Below are 23,123 nucleotides of genomic sequence, written 5' to 3'. Positions count from 1 at the left end.
CTTTATTTTTAAAGCTTCTGTCATACTCTTTGATTGCACACCCTACGGGTCTTGTGCTACAAGGTACAGTGGATTATCAGCTCAACTGTCTTATTCATGTTGAAGAAGCCTTAGCTGTTTTCTGCTTTAAGCGAATTTTGTCACCTTGTTCTTCATTCTTCTGTAGTTTATGAATATACCAAATACCAGGGGCTCCAGCGTGAATTCTTGTGGAATGTAACTGAGTTTCTCCCTCAATTTTTAATTGCTGTTTATTCCCATGTTATTTGTCCTGCTTTTTATCAGGTTATTAGCATACAAGGGAAGCTTCCCTTTCACTTAACGGTAAAAACAACTTTATTCTTCAACTTTATTCTTTAGGAAAAAATATTTATTTTTTTTTAATCCAGACATCATCACATGTATGAACTTTATTTACAGTCTGACTTCCTGAAGAATGCTCTCATGTTTAAAAAAAAAAAAAAAAAAAAAGGTGATTTCTGCCTGTACAAATCACGTTCTTTTGCCTCTTATATTCAGCCACATATATTTCTCCCCTCCCCCCATATTCAGCTACTTAGGCCATGTTGACTCAATATTTCATAAAATCATAGAACGGCTTGGGTTGGAAGAGACCTTAAAGATCAACTAGTTCTAACTCCCTGCCATGGGCAAGAATACCACCCACCCACTTGATGAGGTTGGCCAGTTCCCCACCCAGCCTGGCCTTCAATGCCTCCAGGGATGGGGCATCCATAACTTCTTTTGGCAACCTGTTCCAGTGCCTCAGTACCCCTCACTACCCTTACAGTGAAGAATTTCCTCCTAATGTCTGATCTGAATCTATCGTCTTTTAGTTTAAGACTGTTCCCCCTTGTCCTATCATTATCTACCCGAGTAAAGAGTCCTTCTCCCATCCTTTTTATAAGACCCCTTTAATTTTTGGAAGGCTGCAATGAGGTCTCCACGGAGCCTTCTCTTCATGTTTCTCCATGTTCTGACCAGAAACTTTTCAAAAAAAAAACAAAAACATCTTTGCCATGTTAAAGTGATACCACATTGTCAGGTGATACTGTGCTGGAAACAGTCCCCAGGTGTTCTGACAGTCTGCACTGGACATTGCCGCACACTTGAGCAAAAGAAGGGAAACATCATGAACCAGTTTTTATAATCTTTTGCTCTGGAGGTAGTCCCCAAAATTGCTCTATAGGAAAATAGCACCACAAGAGAAGAAAAAACAAGTGATCAAAATAAACAAACAACACAAACACCCACAAACAACACAATTTAATTCCAAGTAAGTCTCTTCATTCAACTTCCATTTAGATAAGCTGATCATCAGACAGAAACACTGTATTTGCCCTTCAGCCTATCTGTGCTGTAAAGGCAAGCAGACTGCTTTGAAACATTATTTATACTTCAGCAGGTCATGCTGCACCTGATGAAATGCTGTCAAAAGTACCATTAGTAGTGGTAACAGGACTACTGGTAGCATATAGAAGTAACATCCATCTATCCACCCTCTCCTCCAACTCCCTAAGGTCACTCGTGAAAATGCAAGTTGAAAATGAAAACTGACACAAGAAACTGAAGCAGTACCAAAAGCAGTATGAGTGGCAGAATTTTAAGTCAAAGGAAGGCAGAACCCAATGGAGCCAATGATGGCTGTTACTGGAAGCTGGTTTTCCCTTTGTGTGAGGGGTCCAGAACAGAAATATTTCTGCTATGACTGAAGCTCTAAGTGGTGTATAGACTTGGACTCTGCACGGTGATTTTCTGGTTTGTTTGTTCTTACTTAGCCCTGGGCTTCCTGAAATCAATGGAATTATTAGCAAAAAGAGGCCCTAAGTAGAAACCAGGGGACTTGGTCCTGGAGTGTGTATGGGAATGCTACCTAACAATGTCGAGGCGCATAAGGCTGAGTCCTTCTTAAAATTAAGCTGGAGAGATAACAATTGCCTCAAGGTTTGATTGAATGGGGTTGTTTGTGGGCTGCAAACTTGTGCTCACCTACTGAGTCCTTGCTGCCATGTGGACGGCAACTGCTGCTCTTCTCCAGCTGGCCCCAGCCAGACAAGTGTCTGGCTTGGGGCGTAAAGACAGCTGCCTTTACTTATTCATTTGTGCCTGCATTTGGTTGTTTATTTAGTGTTGTCTACTGTTTGCTCTTTTCTAGGAGATCATGTTCTTTGGGCCACTTGTGGTAATATCCCAGGTTGTGTCTGTGTGACCAGCAGTATGGGTGGGTGACCTCTCGGAACTGCGGCTTTCCCCTCACTGCCAAGGGTTTTATTATTGTTGTCCTGACTGAAATTAGCAGGCTGTCTGGAATGCACACGTTTGTTGTGAGTGATTGCAGTCACTCAGTTCTTCAAGATCAAAGCTTTACGTAAATTAAATTAATAATTAAAAAAAAAGGTGTTCAGACAACTACTTTTGATATTTAATGGCAAGGGATTAAGATGTTCATGCCAAAACAATGTGCAGTAAGGGAATACTGCTAACAGAAAAGGAACTTGCTGCTGAACATTCATACAGATGATACTGTAACTAATTTTTAACTGGAAAATACTGTTGATAATTTATTGGGCAGGCAAGAATCTTTTCTAGCTCAGGACTGCCTGAAAGATGAAAGGGCATGATAGGAGGGTGGCTTAGAAAGGGAATGTGAAATCTGGACAAGATATACCAGTACTCTACTTGACTACAGATGAACCAAAGATGTTTATAGGAGATACCTCTGAGCAAAAAGTTTCTTGAAGAAGGCTGGTATTTTGCCTGTCAGATCTGCTTCAGGTCTAGTGATTATCAACATCTTAGCTCTTTCAATTCCCTGATGAACTGCAGTGAAAACATGAGTTTTATAAATCACCTCACGGTACTGTACTACAAAGCCCTGATGATCAGCAATGCAGTGACCACACTTAGGGGAACAAAAGGCATCGTTTCTGGGAATTATATGAGAACATATCAACTCCACACATCTTGATTGCAGACTCTGCAGGTAGCCAAGGGTTTTGTGGCTTACTCCTTGACCTTCACCTTCACTTTCACAGACTGCAAACTTCTCAGACACATCCATAGTGTGAACTGCATCTTAATAGCTAGACTGCTTGATGGAGAGATTTCCTTCCATTCTTAATTGGGCAATACCTGTGGCTCTGTCATCCAGGATCGTAAGATCTTCTGCTTCCTATTTGCAGGTGCATGGTATCTCTGGGGAAAATATAACAATCTGTGACACTGAAAAGTGATTTTAAGGTGCTTATTTACATTACATTGTTCTGTAAATACTTCGTAATTTTTAACAAATCTCAGTTGTACTACTTTTGTTTCACATTCTGTTTTAGCTCATTTGTACCCTTAAACCCCAAACAATTTTTGCAAGTTATTAATGAATAAGAAACAGTAAGTTGTGTCTTGGTTATTCTTCTAGCGTGCTTTCCCAAGCAGAGGGCGCGGACCAGGGGGCAGATAGGACACCTTTGTTAGGCGCAAATCTTAACCGTGACAAGAAGGACCAAGTCACAGATTCCCAACTGGTCTGTTCCTCTGTTCCCCTTCAGCAACCCTCCCATGCCATCCACGTTTCTGGAGTGGTAATCACAGGCCAGTGCTGTGTGCATCTCTGGTTCCTGGGCATATTGCCTCTACTGCCTGGCCTGTTCTGTGCACTCTTTTATATTTGAACACTCTTACTACCTTTTTACATTAGATTATTTACTATAGTTAGTTACTTACCTAACTGCAGTTAGCACAGTGTTATGTCATTTCTTTTTGTACTCTTTGAACATGCTGTTCTGCATGTGTTTTGACAAATTCTGACTCTGCAGCTGTAAATTCTGGTAATTTATGAGAACTGAGATTGCTGTATTAATACTAATTCACATCTGTCAAAAATCAATCTCAGAATCTCATAGGGAGAAAAAATCTTGAAATTTGGAGAGAAAAAAACAACAACAACCTAAGTCATATTCATGCTGGAAAAAAAAAAAAAAATCTTTGTTGTGGTAGTTTGTCTCAGGGAACTTGAAATACCTCAGGAAATTATTAGCTATTTCCACTCTTTTCATAATGATATATCTCCTATCGTTTGTGGATGTTGGACATGTTGCTTTGTCTTTATGAATCTCTGTTCTCTGGTCACAAACTAGAAACAACAGTAGCTGTCTTCTTTGTAAGATGCTAAGAAATTTATTAATGAAGACTACATGTTAATGGTAAATGTTTTTGCTCAGTTCATGAATGTGCATCAGAGACCACAAAGCTATAAAATGGTGTAAGTAATATAATTTACACTGTTATGTAATTTGATTTCTACTCTTTCCTTTATTTATTTATTTCCTATGAAGTACCATAAAAGAAGAAAATTTTTTGGAGGTGTCTAGATTAGCTATGCTTTATGTCAGTATGGCAAATGACATTCTAAAGATGAAAATGCTGTTGGACAGTCTAAATTTAAAAGAAATTTAAAGGAAAACACTCAATTTCATGTTTCTACACTATGCATTGCTGAGCTGTGGTATCATCACATATGTAATACTTCGGTATCGAGTGTACATACTGTTGAAAATACCTGTTCTTAAGACGTCAAGTATTAAGGGATTTTACATGCCTTATGGTAGCTGTCAGTTCTGTAAAATCAAAGATTAACAAAAGGCTATGTATTAAAAAGCTGTATTCGTTAATGTAGGCTATTAATTTTATTTTATAATCTATTAATACTTGTCCTTTTTTTTTTTTTTTTTTTTTTTGTAAGTGATGCTGTTGCTACTGGATCAATTTTACTTTGACAGCAATGATCAAATGGTGTAGGTCAATAGAAGATTTGTTAAATCTAGACTATTGGCAGGAAACTATATTTAGAAGTAACGTATCATCTTGTAAACTATCTTCAGGTGGTTTGTCACATGTACTAACTGAGCGTCTGTGTAAGAGATCTTAGGAAATAAATGTAGGTTATCATTCTATAATTGCTGTAGAAAGTCTTTGGCCTCAGTACTGAGCTTTAACTTATTTCCTTTTTGAAGGTTAATGGATGCCATTTCATTTTCATAAACTAAGAATTTTAAAAAGTAATTGGGTGAGAGTATTTTTATTGTTACCTTTTTATCGAATCTAGTTGTTCTAATGTTTGCCAGATAATCCTCATCTCTACAGCTTTTATTTAAGAGTCAATGACATTTCATTACTGATAGCTTTAATTAAACTTGTTTCTGTAAAATCATTATAGTAAAAATGTATGACGCACCCATATTGCTCATTTAAAACAAAACAAATATGTGTTACAGTGTACTTCTAGAAGTCATTCTGATTACATGCGAGTGTACCTGTGTCTGTTTTATACTAGCTGTGTATAACTGTGAAGGCCGATGGCGTAGCCTGCTTTTCAATTACTCCACTGTTACTTCCATTCTGGCCATTATGGTTAGGAAAAGAAAAGGCCAATTAGACTAAAAAGAATCATCTGTAAATAGTCAGGTAAAGTGTCAGGAGATAAACGAGTCTCTGTTATCTCAATCTAAAAATAGGAAGCTGCAAAAGGAAAGGAGACAGGAAAAGGAGAAGGTTGATGTAAATGTGGTTTGAGGGTGTGAGAGATGTTCAGCTTCAGACTTATAGACATTGTGAGTAGATGTTAGTTGAGTTATGCTGCGTGTTCATCTTAAAGCGCATAGGATACAGCAAAATGCAGGAAGCTGTTTTGGTCTTTAATAAGAAGTATCAAGAAACTTAATTATATAACTGGTAGCTGTGTGCTAATTTTTCCAACACCTTTATTCTGTTTTAAATTTATTGTATACAGCAGACAGAACTAAATATTATCCAGTATTGAAATATAAATAATATATATATATATATAAAAAAAAAAAAAACTGAAAATAAAGGCAGAACTAAGGATATCTGTAAAGAAAGAAGGCAGAAACCCATGGAAATTAGTGGTATAGAGAGAAGTAACACAGTAAAGCGACAATCATGTTGTACTTCAGTATAGGGCTTATGCATACTTTAGTAGAAGGTGTATTAGTTATTGTGGCTCTGCACAGCTGCTTTTCCTCCTGAATATTAAAAGAACAAAGCCAAGTAACTGGGCTTACTGCAGTACTGCAGTGAAAATACTAAACAAAGGTTTATTTTCAGTAGAACCTGTGATGTCTCATGTATTTCATATTTTCATATTTTTATTTTTTAGCATTACTGGAATCTGTAACTTACTTAATAGTCCAGTCAGGTTACAGATCTCTAGGTGGTTTATTTGTACACAACGAACAGTTAATCGGATATCTTGCTTTAATGTTTCTAACCTCTTTTACGGCTCATCCTGCCTCAAAGGTATAGTTTCATACATTAACTAGACATCAGGTTAATGGACTTTGGCAATCTGAAAATTACATCTCTAAATCTACTTTATGTTTAAGTAAAATACATGATACCTACTTTCTTAAAAAGGCCAAGTAACATGCCAAAATGATGGTAGTTTATTTCAAATGTTCATTATGCTTGTTTTTTGTTTTTTTTTTTCTTCTATATGGTTTTCTGTGTAGAGAAAGTACAGGTGACTCAGTCATACCAAAGGGAGAACAAGTCACCATGAGATAGATGTAAGAACAGTGGTTTCTCTGATACGCACATCATGAAAAATAAAGGCAAAATTAAACTTCAATTAACTCGGAAACAGAATCTCCAGAACTTAGTGTTTTTTATTTGTTCTTTATTTTATTTGTTTATTTATTTGTTTATTTGTTTTATTTTTCAGACTGAAATATATTTTTTATTTTTTATACTGTTTATATTTTAATAAAAATAATAAGTATATTTGTTGTTATAATATGACATTGGAATTGCTTCACAGGCTATTTCAGATATCCATCCAGAATTAGTTGAAAAATCAACTATCTCCATCCCCTCAAAATAAGTAAATAATAAGTTACATAAATTTATATGAATGTATATGAAATAGTGAGAATTAGTAAATATTTCTATAGCATTGTGAAAATGGTTTGTTAATTTTTTAAAAGAGTAAGTCAGTCTCATCTCCATCCTGCTAAGTTCTTTGTTTTTTTATTTAAGCTGTTAAAAACTGTTTAGAAATGCCTACTGAATGTAAAAGGAAAAGAAGTGGAAATGAACAGAGTTGCCATACAGCAAATCATATCATCTAGAAAAACATGAAGAATAATACCCTAGGTAGTACTTGCAGCTTGACTACTGAAAGAATATTTGTACCTGATGGCAGCTCCAAGGTGAGTCTTATGGGCCCGGCTTCTGTTCTTCTGCTGGAAACTGAAATGCTGCTGGAAACATGGTCACCAGCAGCATGCTCCTAGGCCAGCGAGCCTTGCCCTGGTCTTCTGCAGGTCACTGCCTTGAGTTGTCTGCACAATAAGTGATACAGTGTTTGCTAGTTGTGATGGGGCAAAGGGAATCGTTGGCAGCAAACTGTGATGGAGCCATGCCAAATGATTTAAGGTATGGCAAGACTTCTGTAAAGGTAGCTTGATGAAAAACTTCTGTGGCTTTCACAGCTGACCTTTGAATCTTAGAGAAGTGTACTGCCTCAAACCAGAGGACACAATGAAGAGCAGTGCCCTGGCACCAAACAGAGCCCTTTCCTTTCCACTCAGACCTTCATCAGGTATTAGCAGAGTAAAAGCTACGTTATTCTGTTTAAAGTATTGTGTACCTCTAGTGGCACCTGCTGTGGTCAGAGAAAATGGGATTACATGTAATCTTAACTCCTGTGGTACAGACAATGAGATTACACATCTCCTGCAGCTCTGCTTTCTTGCACTATCACAAATTATAAAAGGGCCCAGTGACTAATCAGCCATCAAAGTTGGCAAAAACTAGGGAAAGAGGAAAAAAAAGTAAGAAAAAGATTTGTGCTGCTGTCTTAGTGATAAGCATTAGTAGAATAAGAACTAAATTATTTGCCTAATAAAATAGACAGATGGTAGAATAGCTTTTGTGACTACTTCTTAGTAACAGTAATTGCAATATTCCAATTAAAGAAACAGAAACCAGAGCATTTTCAGAAGAAAATATCAATTACCCTTATTTTCCTGAGGAGATTTTGTTTCCTAGTTGTTTATTCTACCCACCTGTATATCAGATAATCAGCCAGATGAAGCCAATTATAAATCACTGACATATTGTTGCATGATTTGCAGTGGCACAGGAGAGGAACATATATACACACGAAGCTTAAAATAATTTTAAAAAATAGATTAGAAGAAACTTGATGCTGAAGACTTCAGTAGAGATGAGGCTGCTGATGAGAAGTGCAGTAGAGATGAGACAACTGATGAGAAGCATGTCCCTCCAAGAAGCTGAGTGCACTTACAGGGTATTTAATGGAAACTGCATATACAGAATTGGACACTGAATGATTTATTCATTCAGTTGTTTTCTAATGAGATAGAAGAAAAGATCACAGATGAGAAGAGTAAAATATTCAGTAGTTTTGTGATTGCTCTCCAGAAGATAATCCCTACAGTTAATAAACTGTGGTGATTGCTCCTAGTTTGCGTTAGGGATTTTTTTTAGGCTGTTTCAGGCTTCTAGCGTAAAAAACAGAAATTAAACATTTAATAACTTTTTTTTTAAATAAAAGATTCAAATTCTTCAGGTTCATTAGACTGCTTATAGAGCAGAGAGGATGTGAAACTTCTTAGCAATCAAATTCTTACCTTTATTCCACTAAATTCATCTGTTGAGAAAAACTAATACTTTTTAGGAAAAATGAAGTAATTTTAACTTCCATTTTATCTTCCTAATAATACCATAATTTAAATTTTATATATATGTGTATATATATAACTGCAGGATATAGTCCTGCTGGGACTGCCTACATAAGGGAATTGATACATATCTTGCTGGGACCCCATCTTAACCCTCCCCGTAAAAGGTAGTAGTGCTTTGTAAGTGTTCCTTAATTCCTTAATTCAAACATGCTGCTTTAGCCCCATCAGCATCTCACCCAACGCCAGCAGCAGAAAAGCCTCTGAGCTCACAGCAGCTCTCTTCCATTTTTGTTGTTATTAGTTTGGGTTTTGTTTTGTTTTGTTTTGTTTCTTCCAAGAGGTATTAATTTTAAAGACCATCGTAGTAGAAAATCTAGTACTGGAAAAAACAGATGGAAAGAAATGTAGAGTGGTGATAGTCAGCTTAGTATACACAGTGCTATATAGTTTTGCTCTGTGCATTTATGGAAGGTTCTGTATAGATACTGACATTTTTATCAGATATTCCAAGTCTTTTTTTCTTTTTTTTTCTTTTTTTCTTTTTTTCCCCTTTTTTTTTTTTTTTTTTTTTTTTTAAGATATTAAGCCTAATGTAATACTAATAAGTCTGTATTTCATTATATAAGCAAAACAGGCTGCTTCTGATTGTTGCAACAGGCAGTAAAGATTTTATCACAGACCTACTTAGTAAAATGATAAAAATGAAATTGGCTTTTTCTAAAAGTTTTTTTTTCCCCCCTAAATTCTGTGTGCAATATGCAGCTGTTAATGCTGGTGAAATACATATACAGATGAACAATTGAGGAGGAGCAGCTGTGCTGTTGCCCCAGATAATTAATTGAACATGTACTTCTAGTTAAGTTTTCTATGATAGGAATGAAGGCAGGAGCACCTCAGGATCTCATGCAAACCTACAGAAGGGTGCTTTCTCTGGCAGTCACACATCAGCACCAGAAATTCAAATTAATTAACTGCAAATATAGAATAACAAGTTCTATGGTAATAAATCAGATACAGTCATAAGTGTTGTTCTGTCTACCTTGCTGCTGAAGAACAGTCAAAAGCTCCACCAGAAAAGTTCAAAATTAAAAATGTGAGAGCAAAAATATCAGAAGTTTGGCAAATGTTGGCCCAAAATAGCTGACGAGTATGTTCACATTTCATTAGCCTGTTCTGTCATTTTGAATGTCTTTTTATATGAATAAGGTGAAGAACAAACTTAGCGGTATTTTTCTGAGGATTTACAAGCTTTTTCAGAATAACCTGGGTTTCCTGAAATGCCAATCTGATATTTGCACTCTGCACAGCTAATCATCCATCTGCATTCTGTCAGAAGGCACTTTCCAGCAAAGGTGTGTGATTGCTGGAGGAGAAAGGAAGGAGGAAAACATACTTTATGTCAGTCTTGCAGCTGCAAGTGTGATAGCTTGTTCTGTCTTGCCCAGTTCAGTCAGGTCATACTCACCCCTCTTAGCTGGAAATTCAGACAAACCAGAAACCAATCCACTAGGATGCATCTCCTGAAGGGTTTTAATGTCTCATTCTCTTCTGTATTCTTCCATTCAGAAGATCATTTAATAAATATTCCACAATTGCAAGACAATTGTGTTCTCTGAATTAGATGATGAACTTGTAAATATACTAGAGATGCATCAAGATGCTGAAATTAGTTGTCAAAAGAAGAAAGCATAGTACACGTGACTGCAGGCTGAATAGGTAAGAGACTACAGGTAGGAAATTTTGAGGATATTATGTATTGTGGACTTGTGTCAAAGCCAGTTACAATTAATTATGGAATGACATCTAGTTATCGCAGCACCTTATTGAGCTACTGGCAGTTCCTGTGAAATTATTAAAATCACAATCAAATTTTTAGCTTTTTTATGCCATTAGGGAAGCCTCACAACTTCATGGGAGTCTGTTTGTAAGGGAGTGAAGAAGATGAATTGTTCTGGAATAGAAGTCTGTTAATACATTGTTTTATATGGATCAGACTAGATTATTTTGTTTTCGTTAGCAAACAGTAACAAAAGGTTGCATGGATATATGTGGCTGAAATTTAGATGTAGTTTTGCTGAGAAGGGAAGACTGACGGATGACTGTTGCAGACTAAATGCTCTTGTAGGGAATAAATTACTCATTCTTTCAAGCTTTCAGATTTGCATTATCTATCTGATAAATTTGGTCATGAGCATACTTGATTTTGTCTTCCGAGTATTTCCTGGAGAAATTGCTGCACCATCAGGTTGCAGTTTGCAAACATAATGCAGCTTTTTAACTGGCCAATCAGTGGGGTGTTTAGGTGCTGTTAGGTAAAGCAGTCTTCTTGCTGTCTCCACCTGCTCTTATCTTTTCATATTAGCTGTTGGGAAAGAACAATTTCCAATAAATACACTTGTACTGTACTTTTTTTGTTGTTGTTGTTTTTCTTATTACTACTTTGCAGTACAGTGAGATACTGGTGATTGGTGCATGTAGAGACAGCAAATTCACAAGCAGCGAAGTTTATAAACACCATTGAAAAATAAACGATTAAATAGCAGGACAATTTTAAAATAGATTTTGTTCCCTTAGAAAACTCTCATGCATAATGTGCCTTTAAAGCTGCTATGTCTGACAGCATTCTTTCATTTAGATGCTCATTGTTTGCATGTAAACATATCATGAAGTAATCATGAAATGCTATTCTCACTTAAATACTATTAAGTACTATTAAATACTATTCTCACTTAATTAAAAAGGTGTCTTTGGAATAAGACTGCTAGAAGATCTTTCTATGGTTCGTTATCCTTTTTGCACAAGCTACAGTTCCAGTTTTAGATTTTTCTTGTTTCCAGGTATGCATATTGCATGTACATCATTGGAAAGTCTCTTTGAATAACTCCTTGATACTACTTCAGTAGCAAAGAATTGAAAAACAGAGTGTTTTAAATTGTTACAGTCTTCAGGACTTATGACCTATTCTGGGATAATTTCTGATTTTTTTGATAGCCAAATGATAGGAATTATTTCCCTCCATCTCTACTCCTTCACTTAGCTAGGTTTGAGTAGATGCATTTAGCTAATAGAACAAGAGATTAAAAGTGTATGAATAATTGTTTTAAAATGCTATTTAAAGTACTATATATAGCATTTCGTTCCTGGAAATCTTTCTATAAACTATTTGGTAGGAAATAGTTTCCAAGCAAGTTACAATGTTAATTTGATTGGTAAACCCTTCCCAATAGCTGTGTACTTGATACGCCTATAAAAGAAGTCCCATTTTAGGCTGAGTGATTCTAATCAATTTGCTGTTACCAAGTTATCAAAGATAGGAGCCATACACTTTAATTCTAAGAGGGAAAACAGCAAACAAACAGACAAAAAAAAACACTACTGATTAATATTAGCAAAAACACTCTTCAAATTCAATTTTGAAAAGCCCAATTTAGGTCAGATTTTATCACATCTACTCACTAAAATTCAAGGAGAGGTAAAAATGACAAAATATGGGACTACTTAACCTGTTAATTTTCTAGCCAAGTTTAGATGAATATCATGGGCTGGGATGCTAAAAGCCATTTAACATAAATGTTTAATGAACAAATAAAGCTGTCAAACGCAAATGTGCATTGCACATTATGTATGTATTTGTTTCGTGTAGATCATGCAATTAGTATCGTTGTCTGATCCATGCTTAAAGGAAGTCTCTTTTCCACAACCTAGAGCTTTGCTATTTTTTTTATAGTCTATTCATAATCTGACTTTGTAGGCATCTGGTGTGCTATGGTGATGTGTGGCCTGCTCTTCAGGCTAGAGTAATAGATCCTAATAGAACCAGTGGTCTACACCTGCAGGCTTTCCAGGCTTGAAAATGTTTTTGCTGACTACATCAGACTTCAGATGAAGCCTTGTACTGAACTGGAAAAACCCAGGCAAAAGGACAAAAGTCTCCTTTTGCATCTAAATGATGAATCTCTACGCTGAAATTTCATAGCTTGTAGTATTTTAAAGAATTTAGTAGAAAAAGTGAAATTCATGTCTAGAAGATAATTTTGTTTCTAATGCAAGTTCTTCCAAGAAAATTCACAAAACATTACTGCCACTACCAAATGCAGAGAAGATCCATGTTCTCTGTCTAATAAGAAATGTTGAAATGATTTTTACAGGATGTTTTTATAACTTCTTAGAATCCCATATTTCAGTATCTAGTTGGATCTATTTTATACAAGGCATTGTTGATTTTTCCAGCTAACGTGATTTTTTTTTGAAAAAAAAAAAAAAAAAAAAAAAAGAAGAAATCTGGCCCTATTCTCATCTTTTCTACAGGGCTGTAGAATGCTTTTGGAATGATGCCTTGCTAATTTTTTTTCTGAAGAGTTCTATTTCCTAAGAAAAGCCTTATGTATTAATAAAAGAAAAAGTTGTGGGGTGAATAAAAAAGTCCATGATAAGCTCTGCTGAAAGCCATCATATATATATATTCTTCAACATATTAGTAAAAGTCATGAAACCACAGTAATTTCAGCAATTCCTTCTGTATTAAAGAGCATCGTTTTTGTTACAGCCTTCCTACAAATGTTTTAAGCAAAAGACTTAACTTTGAGCCTAAGGACTTGATTTAAGTAAGGCCTTCTAAAAAGAAAATGAACATTTTTTTAGATAAAAAGCTAATGTGACATTGAAGTCCAAGAAGTTGATGCTCAACAGTATAGAAATAAATGGCCCAAACCTGGCAAACAGCATGTTCTACAAGAAAATAAATTAGACTGGCATAACTGTAGTGACTGCTGAATTTGTACTAATCATTTGTAAATGAAATCCTCTTTTCATTAGCATTTCCATGCTCACATGCATAATTTATGACAAAGGTTTGCAGGCACTAACACAGTTTTCATAAATTAGTGGTAATTTTGTTGTTGCTGAAACCTACTAAACTTTTTACTGCATCAAGAATTTTTTTATATATGAAGAAAACCATAGCCTTGATCATTGATTGCCCCTTAAAGTCAGATTCATTGTTTAAAATGTATGTAATGGGCTTGATTTCCATTCTGTATTCCCTTTTGTAGGAATCTGAATGCAATGTTAAGTATAAAAAATGACCAGAACTTACTAGAGCAAAATCGTAGATTTAGGCCCTATTCTCTGTAAAATGCTGGAGTATCTTTCTACATGTATCTAAGCAGAAATGTTTTTTTTTTTTTTTTCTTTTTTTTTTGGGGGGGTGGGGGGGGGTAGAAGGTGGGGCAGGGCAGTTTTTTCTTTTTGATGGCTGTCACAAAATCAATTAGAAGTCTTATGTAGTAGCTGTCTAGCTAGCAAGCACTGTATGTTGCTCTCATTTACCTTGACCATCTTAGTTTTTTCTCTTTTTTTGCCTGTCTCTCACTCCTATCTCATTCACCCCTCAGGAGTATTTCCTTTTAGTTGGGTTGGGGCACACCAACACAGCAATATGGGGAGATTTTAAAACTTCTTGCTGGTAAATATCATTTCCAGCTGAAGAATATAATTTCCAAGGCAAATCTGACACCATGTCCGTATCCACTTATTCTCAGAATAGCTACATAGCTAATGTAAAAAAGTTTGGAGTAGATAAGCAGCTCCAGGGATTCAATATAGTTTCACTCAATAGGAAATGGAAAAATAAATAAATACAAAAGCTATACAAGTACCTAAGATATTTTTAAAGTTCAGAAGTGTTGAGATTTAAGTTTCAAATGATCTGATTTTGAGAATGCTGATTGTTTTCTACTATTCTTGTAGTGATTTTAAAGGGAGAATTTCTTTTAGGGAATGTAGCCAACTTTATATTTTGAAAAAAAAAAAATTGCATTGCAGTTCTAGTCCAAAATTGCTATATAGTTCTAGAAATAGATGGAAAACCATAACCATGAATATTCATTTGACCACTTTTTGGAAATTAACTGCCTATTTTGTTTTCACTTTTCACGGTCCCTTTGCCACTTGCTTTCACTTGCACCAATGCACTGGAAATACTGGGGCAGCTTCTTGCATCTGGTGCACTGTGCTGCCATGGTGGTTGGACTTGGGCAGACTGGCCTGGTACTGGTTCTGTTTCCAGTATCTCTGCAAAGCAGGGGAGCAAAAAATCTTTTTCTGTGTTCTTATCTTGCAGCAAAACCTATAGCAGATCAAAAATGGCTGGGACCAAATGGCTAAACTCAGTCAGAATATGACAAGATGGAATTGCTTTCCATTAGTGGGCATGTCTAAATCCTCAGTAGTGTTAGAATTAAATGGCTGCTTGTGTGCTTTCTGTGATTAGAGCACTGCTCTGTGAACTGCTTGGGAAAGAGTTCATTATGTATTATGGCATATGATACCACGTCTGCTTAGAGTTTATAGGATGCCTGCACTGTTGATTTCAATGCATTTTTGCTTAGTAGGAAAAAACAACATAATACAGTATTGTGATAGCACTGTGTCTGCTTCTGCATCTTATGAGATAAGAGCGGTGTTTGGACCCTTATGAAGTTATGTGGCCATTAAAACACAAAGGAAATTAAAGACTGGAGAGCCTTTAAAACAGCATTATGATTTGATTTACAAAAGTGAAGACATTTTGGATTATGGAGAGAGCAACTTTCTTACAAAAATTGCTTAGTGCAGTGTGCAGTGGGTTTTGTAGGTGGGGTTGTGCATAATATGAGCTATAATACCATGCATGATACAATTTTTTGAGAACAGATTGAGATCCTCCTTGTCTGCTTCTTTAACTCTGAATTTCTAGTTTGTTTATTGGTGTAAGTAGGATAAGAATATTACTCAGTAGACACTGAAGATATATTTATTTCAAGAACATTGGAACTGTAATGTTATAAGGAAAGCTGGAACATATCCTCTGACTATAGCTCTGACTGGAATAGGGAGAAGGGACAATTTTAGTGCCCCTTTAGTATCACCATCGTCTACAGTCCACCTGCAAGCTTATCCACTCACTAAGAACCAAATCTTCTTGCCAAGTGATGCCCTGCAGTAGTGCTGTATGTCGGATCAGGGTTTCTCCTGTTAGTTCTTTAGCATGTACTGCCAGCTGATTCAAGATGCTGTGCTGATAGTGGGTTGGTGGTGGATATAAATTGAATTGTGACAAATATGCAGAGAAGTGTGTTGCCTGAAGACTGAAATCGATGCTTGCATGTTCTCAAACAAAATTATTTTTACTTGCACCATTTATAAGTGAAGTTATTTTAAAGGGATGGCATGTTTTGTTTTACATACATTGTTTTTCCTGCAGATGAATATCAGAATAATAAATCATCACTAGAGAAAGTTTTGCTATGCTTAGTGATTTCATTAGAAACATTTTGCTGTCTATATAATATGCAAATATTTGTCAGGAATATAGGAAACAAGTAAATTGGCTCATTTTAAACTGAAGATAATGAGTGTAAAATGTCTGAATGTTTAGTTGGACTGACTCTATGTGCTGAATTTGGTTAACAGAAATACATAACTGAATTATTTTTTAATGTTTAGAACTTAAATTTATATCATCTATATATTTATACTGTTACTTCCACTGAAAGATTTATAGATGTCTTCTGAACATCAAGTTTCAAAGTGTTATTTGGGAAGCCTTAGTATAGGATAATAAGGAAGGACTTTAGTATAGTGGTAAAATCTTACATCTAAGATAACTTGTTTATGAGAAAATCTAAATGTAGGTTTCTTAAGCATCTGAGTGTCATGTAGAACACTTGTAAGATTTGTTAGAAAATCAAATGCACAAGGCTGTCATTTCCTTTTGAGAGATACTTTAGATCACTACATTATAAAAAGAAATAAAATCTTACAACTTCAGTTAAAGTTAGTAGAAAGAATTTCCTCTGAATTGTTCATGCAGTTTAAACCTGTTCTTCTTAAAATGCATTGCCTAATTGGAGGTGGAAAAAAAATCTGAAAAACCTACTCACATTCAGATATTAACAATAGGATAAATTAAAAATAAACACTGCATACTTCCTCTTGCTTCTCTTGAAAGAATAGCAAAACCCAGTTTCCAAACAATTTAGGAACAGTTGAACTGGTCTCGTAGTATTCTGAAGCTCAAAATACCTTTGTATATTACTCAAGAGTAGTTTTAATGTGACACATGGCAAGCATTCATCTGAAATCCTTTTTCAGGATGGCACTGCTATATCCATCAAAGCTGGTACACAGTTACCAAGGCAGACCACTTTGGCACGCAAATCATTATCCAGGAATCATTCACATTCCTGAAATCCTGTGAATGATTACTGGATAATTTATCATAAAATGGAAGCAACATTTTGAAAGCATCTAAGTTATTTAGAAGTAGAATTAAATATAAGATGCAACATCTGTACAGACAGTTTTTTGTTCTCTGCTTGGAATGGACACAAAATATTTCGGTCTGTTTTCATGGAAACAGAATCATCATAAAGTTATGTCTGGCTGTGTTAGTGTGTCTGGACTCATTGACTGAAATTCTTGAAAAATTTGCCCAAACCAATATCATTTCAGCAGAATTATAGAATGGCTCTATAGCAACATCTGAGGTTAACCTTACTGCTCTGAATCATGCCAAAGGCACAAGGAAAGGCTGTGGGTTCAGCAGAGAAGCTGTAACTCCATCTCTTGGCCACAGATAACAACAAGAGCACGCAAAAGTTGAGGAGTGAGTCAGTGTAACCAGTACTTGGCTTGTGCTGGGCAGCATCAATGCATGGGGATACTGGACAACAGTTTTTTGTTTGTTTGTTTGTTTGTTTTTTACTAGCTGTTAACTAGTGTATTTGCTGGCTGCAATGGACAATGGAATTGGACACCCCAAATGTAGGGCAACAATGTAGACTTAGCAAGATGGAGGTCTAAAAGTGACTCTGCTCATAAAATTTATACTTCTGAGAAAGTTCAACCTAATAAAAACATAATATAGCAAATAAAATATTCTGTTCAAATCTGGACAGTACTACAAGGGGTAAGTACTGTGGGGTTTTCCACAAGTGTTGTGCTAACTTTGATATCAAAGCTAATATAGGGGAAACTACATCTTTACTTGGAAGTCCTCCAAGCCGCCACATTAAATTAATTTGCTGAACCAGAGAATTTTTAAACACATTGGTTTAAGCTTAGATGCTCTAAGGAGAGGAATTGTCATTGAATTTTCTTAGTGTTCAGCCTATAATCCTTTACATTCTACTTTTGCAGTTAGCTGTTAGTTAAAATGACCAGAATGAAACAAAGTCCCAAACCACACACACACACACACACAAAAAGCCACTAAATTGTGAGCCCAAATTTAGATTCCTTCACAAGACCTGCATTTCAGTGAAAATCAAGGTTGCTTCAAAAATCAAGCCCTTTGGGGAGGTCTCAGGGTGCCCATGTTTACCTGAAGCCTGTTTTGTGGCTTATAGCTACGCCCCTTAAATTAAAAATCAGCATAATGAGCTTCAAAGGCACTCTTTCTTTCTCTCATTGCTGACTTTGCTCTTAAGTAAGAGTTGAATGGAATTTATTGGCAGCATTTGTAATTGTTTTGAAACCACTTTGCCTTCTCCTTTTGTAATTGAGTAAGTTGGCAAAGCTTTTCAAAAGAGTCTAGAAGGTCATTAGATAATAGCTAGCCTCAGCCGTACTTAAAACTAAATTTGCTAACTTATGTTGCATTTTCTCTTAAAAACAAATTAACAATTTAAAACAATGGTACATTAATTGACCAATTATAATGGAATTTTTGTGAAGTATATACAGCATTACCACCTCATTAATAGCACATTAGTTCTTCATTATTCACATCATTACTATGAACACCAGATGAATTAATGTCTGACCACAGCAAGTGTTACCAAAAATCCTTCCCAATAATTTGGCCCATGGTCATTCCACACATGCATTTTGTTCCATTGATCCAGAGTGCTGTAATAGCAGGGCAGGAAGATGATGTAAAACACTACAGCCATACATCTCTCATCGGGCGTCAGCTTCACTGTATGCATGCCACCACCTGAACACATGCTGGTAACTGGGAGGTCTCTCGCCCCTTTATTTCACTTCAGCTATGTCCAAAAGAGCTATGTGACCGGGATTTACAGTGGAAGTAGAAAGTATTTGGTCTTCTTCTAGCAGTGGATTTTCTTTGGTCTATAAAAAATAAAAGGGCTTGGAAATTGAAATCAGTTCAGTGTGATTTTTTTAAAACAGCAATTGCTGCTCCTGTTTAAAAAAAAAAAAAAAAAGGGGGGGGGGGGGTTACATAGCATCAAACTGTTAGAAACCTCTAAATCTTTTTTTGCATTCTACAGAGTTAGAAGGATGATTGGGGAACACAATATTGGGTATGAAAAGAATAAAAATTAAAACACGCTTTGAATTTAAAAAATCAAAGCGCTTCTTTTTGTCAAGTAGAAATGTTTCAGCCTTTCCAGAACTATTTTGCCTCTTTTTGTTACAGGAATGTTAGCTTCTGATCAAAAGCTATCATTCCGTTCCTCATAAATCTTCCTTCTTCATCCAACCCATAGATTTGTAGGCTGTGCAGCACTCCTAGAAGTGCAGTCTCTGCTGCTCCTGATGGGAAATTTTTAAGACTTAATCCAGCAGTGGGCAGCAGAGTTAATGCAGATGGTAAAAGTGGCAGTGCCAGATGGACTCCTAGGAAGCTATGGAGACACCTAAGGTGTCCCAAGCAATCACATTTAATGCCGAGGAACAGAGGAGGCTCAACTTGACTCAGTTGTCAATGTAGCCAGGGAGCAAAGGCCTGTCCAACTGCTAGGGGCTGCGAGGGTGCCGGCGGAAAGGAGAACTAAAACTGCAGCTGAGGGTGAAGGAGACCCAGCAAGAGGGGCACAGGACTTGTAACTGAAAAACAGAAATGATCTGCCAGCTTTGTGAGAGGCAGAGAGCTTGGCATGAGGTGAGGAGAAGAGCGGCAGCCTGTCAGCTGGGAGGGAGAGAGAGATGACCTGGCAGCCGAGAGAGAGAAAGGGCAGAAGACCTGCAGCTGTAGCAGGCTGTAGGGGAACAGAACTGCCCAGCTGACTGCCAAATAACACTGCAGAGGGAAACAACCCCCGGTGATCTGTCTGTTTGAGTATTTGAGATCATTTGTATTTTTGTTCCTTCCAGGGGCTGGAATTTATGGAGTCGATAGGCAAGGAATAGTTATCATGACTCCACTCTCCAGGATGCCTCCTAGATAGAGCTGCTTCCATGTGAATGAGAATAAACATTCTTCCTGAATTTGCTTTTGGAAAAAGTCTAAAATAACTTTTTTTTTTTTTTTCTCTCAGCTTTACTCTTCCCTCCAAATAAATAAGGATTTTTGATTTTAACCTATATGTCATGTAAATGCTAAGCAGTGAAGGTGAAACCCCATCCAATGCATGAAATGGGATATAAGGTGTGCAGACACATTTTCTCACCTGCGTAAGCTATGTACAGGTGGAAAATCACTACTTAAAAACATGCAGAAGCAAACCCAAACTAAAGAACTGATAACTCAAAGCAAACTACTTTTGGTTGTCAGGTGTATTTTTGAAAATGTACCAAACAGACCCTCAAGGACTTTTAATTCATAGAGAAGTACCTGACAGAAATACTTAAAGGTTTTGTGTAATAGCTAAATGCTCTATTTTCAGATCTTCGATTTAATTTGTCTCAGTTTTGATATAAGTGATTTGAACTTGTTTATTTATAACAAAAGTGTCAGACCTGATACATTAGGTGAAAAAAACCACTATTTCTCAGTAGTAATGGGGTTTTATTGTTGTTATTTTTCATTTTTTCACAGCATCTGTAGTAAAAACTGACAATATTTGTCTTTTTGTAGTGTAGTGAGGTGATCTCAACAGAAATGATGTCTTTCTTGCTTAAAGATTCCCAGGAGAAGCATTAGGAGAAAAATACTCACCCTAAACATGAACAAATCAGACTAATTCCAGGCTAGATAAAAGAGTTTTGAGTGGTGTGTGATGCATAAACTTAATTAGGTTTTGGAAAAGACAAACTGCAACATCACCAACAAATAGAAATAAAATATAATTTGTTGCCAAATTATGCCTAGTAAAATCTAGTGAAAAAAATACTGGATATCTAATATAATAGTGTTATTTGTATACACCATGATTATAAGCTTTAAACTTTCATGCCGCTGCAACCTTTTTGTTTGTTACCTGAATTACACAGAGGAATTATTCAACTATCTGAGAGAATGTTACGGATTTTTTTGACTGAGTTTCCTACTCTGAAAGAGCATTTGCTAAATCCTGTTAAAATTGAGCACAGCCATGAGTGTACTGGAATGCCATCAGTTTGCAATATTTCTGTTTTGAAGCATCTCAAGAGGTAAAAATAGGTACAACTTTGAGTGCCTTACAGAATCCTTGTTTCTGTGTGCCTAATTCCTCTGGAGCTGGGGATTGCATGCAATGAGATGATTAGGATTATTTCAGACTAGATCTACATTGCCAGTGGAACTGAGCAGAATTTACTCAGATGAAAAGGCAGTACTGATAAGGTCATAAGAAGTGGAAAACCATAGGGAGCATCTTGAAAAATAATGGTGTAAAAAAAGGTGATTTAAGACTAGGTTTATGTCTGACCTTTGTTTTGGTGCACAGTAGGAAGTTTCACATAATGGCTAACTTAGTCTTGTGGTTAGATGTAGTTGCAGACCCCAAAGTCTTAGGAGAACAAGGATTGCTTATTTAGTTCTTTCCTCTTGCCTATGGGACAAGCGTCAAATAAACAGATAAATCCCTTAAAGGCAGTGCAGAACTTTCTGTACACACAGATAAGATTCAGGAAACAATTCTGCACCTTTGTATGAGACAATGTAAGCCACCTTTTGTATTGGCTGGTACCTATAAATCACTGCTCAGTTACTGGGAGTAACAAATGATCTAAATTAGTAAAAAGGGCTAAGCAACATTTCTGCTATTTGAATTATTTTTCTATGAAACAAGATACTAAAATCTCTAGAGATGCCCTGCATCACAGCATCAGTAAACTTAGTATTAGGTCATTTTTGTGCTTCTTATAAATCTGAGGCAGGGAGGCATATATAAAGACACGTATCTGTCTATCTATCCCTATGTATATACATGCATTTATATTTTCATTATGGGGCAGGATATTAGAAATGATGATAACAAAACTGTAATGTAAAACTTCCAGGATCCACCTATTACAAGGCTGGCCAGACTGATCATATAGTTACACTGGCAAGTTGGACACTGAACTGCAGTCTTTTTGGCTGAGGGTACTGTCAGCATAGTAAGAACAGATGGAGCAGATGGAGCTGTAAAACCACTCCAGGCTCTTCTGCCAAGCTACTCCTTACATAGGAGGCCTTGGTTCGAGGATGGCCAGAAAGGAGAACTTCTTCCCTTCATTTTACTGGAGTGGTTTAAGTAATTTGTAAACTGGAGGAGTACAAATTTTTCAGACAGTAACAGGTGCAGTAGACTTCAGGGAGAGGCCAGAGTCAGCAGCAAATGGGAATGAGGATAAAGAAGCTGGCAGACAAATCTTAGTGTATTGATTTTAGCCTGCCAGAATGTATATTGGATGAGACTGGAGACCTGCTGACTCTGGCCTGTCCTAAAGACTGCTGAAACATTCAGTTGATGAGACTGGTGAAGTTGCAAAGTCAGAAAGCCAGATTCTTATCAATAAAGTAATTCCAATTTAACCGTTAATCACAAATGCAGAGATTTTCATTGTTCAGAGCACAGTATAGGCTAAGGAGTTTTTGTTGTCTTTTTGGATGCAGAGTATTCTTGATGCTACAGTTTAAATAATGATCTTGTCTTTCTGATTAGTGGCTTTGGACCGAAGTTCTTCCCTTGACATGGTCATGTAATTCTCTTTAATGCAAATGGAAAAAGCGTACATGCATTGTGGAGAGAACAGAGTTCATGGGTCTTGGCTTGTTACAGTTCCCTGCTGTCAAGAAACAAGACACCTATTCTGGTCCAGGTCTTTCATTTACTGTTTAGTCAACCACACCACAGTGTCTTACGGGGTCTTTTTCAGAATAAATATTTTTAGTGACTGAAGAGAAGCCAAGATGTGGAATTTAGAATTCTGCCTTGATCTCAGATTTAATGACATACCTGGTGCATGTATTTGGGAACAGAAATGGAAAATTGCTCACAAACCCAGAGATTTTTGCTAGTAATCATGAATGTGAACTGACAATTTTTTATTAGTATATTTTTGTTTTTATAAGGTATCCTAGTTCAAGTTATCCATTTTTATTTTAGAAATTAATACATTTAACAGTGGAATTGTAAAACTATCTATGATTGTTCAACATGTCTAAAGGTTTGTCAATACACTAGTGCTGTAATAGGAGTGGGAAAGCCACTAGGTCCATTATCTTACTAAAAATTTAGGTAAGCTATCAGATTCCCATTTCTT

This window comes from Aythya marila (assembly GCF_965140915.1).
Source record: "Aythya marila genome assembly, chromosome: 13".
Lineage (NCBI taxonomy): Eukaryota > Metazoa > Chordata > Aves > Anseriformes > Anatidae > Aythya > Aythya marila.
The sequence above is the reverse complement of the archived record's forward strand: the minus strand, read 5'-3'. Positions refer to the sequence as shown.